We start from the raw sequence: 1164 nt of genomic DNA on the forward strand, positions 1-1164 counted from the left end.
GGGCCAGTGGTAATGAAGAAGTTCAAGTTATACTGCAGGTATTAGCAAAAATATAAGGTGTCAGGAATTGACGGAATACTAATTGACATGTTTCAGCAAACAAATGCTTGGGATGTGCTCATCACTCTCTGCCAAGAAATTGGAAGGCTTGAGTGAGTATGCTCACCATTGTTTACCAAGAATTTGAAGGCAGTTATATTTGTTCCCATTCCCAAAAAGTGGTCAGTTTGGAAATTAAATTATTGAGCAGTATGGCACAGGATAGAGCAAGGTTCAGATCTGTTAGTGATAGGGTTGCTATAAGTGGTAGTCGACTCAGTGACACCTGACAACAATAACAAAATAATTAGTTGATAGGCAGAAGCGGAGTGTGGGAAGCCAAATATAAAATTTAATATTAATATTTAACCAAATGCTGAATTAGGAAATGAGGGAGGCGTAGATACAAGCTAGAATTCCCCCTGTAGCACCAAGGTAGACCTTGGGATTCACAGAGGTTAAATGCCAAGGCAGACCTTGGGTGTTTTAATAATTCTTAGTTTATATACTAATTCTTCCCTCCTGATGCAGCATTTGGTTAAATATTAATATTAAATTTGATACTTGGTTTCCCACAGCTGATAATCTAATCTCTTAGTTTCTGATTATCATTCTTTTAATAGGACTATGTTTTTCTAGAAATTTAAAAAAAGAAAACAAAATTTCCCAAGTTTAATTATTCTTTTTTAACATATTTTATCTATCTATCTGTCTATCTATCTATCTATCTATCTATCTTTCTATCTATCTATCTATCTATTGTGTGTGCATGTGTGTGTGTGTACACCATCAAATTGGATCTGACTGGTACAGGAGGAGATTATCCCGCCCCTCCGTCTCCAGCAGAGCATCTAGTGGATTTGAACTGTGCACCTCTGGGATTGCAGTACAGCTTCTTGCCACTAGGCCACCAGAGCTCCCCCCAAGTTTAATTATTCTTGCTGTGTTTGAATGAGTAAGTAAATAGGAGCATCTTAGGACTAAAGATACTAGATGTTTGATATTATGTGCATGGTAATCAGTCAGTTTAAGTGATGTTCTCTCTTATGGCTTCTTTAAAAGTGTCTATGTATCTGTGTTTCATTGATTATGCAAAGGCATTTGACTGTGTGGATCATAACAAAC

This window comes from Elephantulus edwardii, unplaced genomic scaffold, assembly GCF_000299155.1.
Source record: "Elephantulus edwardii isolate Elephantulus edwardi_28Jun2011 unplaced genomic scaffold, EleEdw1.0 scaffold00113, whole genome shotgun sequence".
Lineage (NCBI taxonomy): Eukaryota > Metazoa > Chordata > Mammalia > Macroscelidea > Macroscelididae > Elephantulus > Elephantulus edwardii.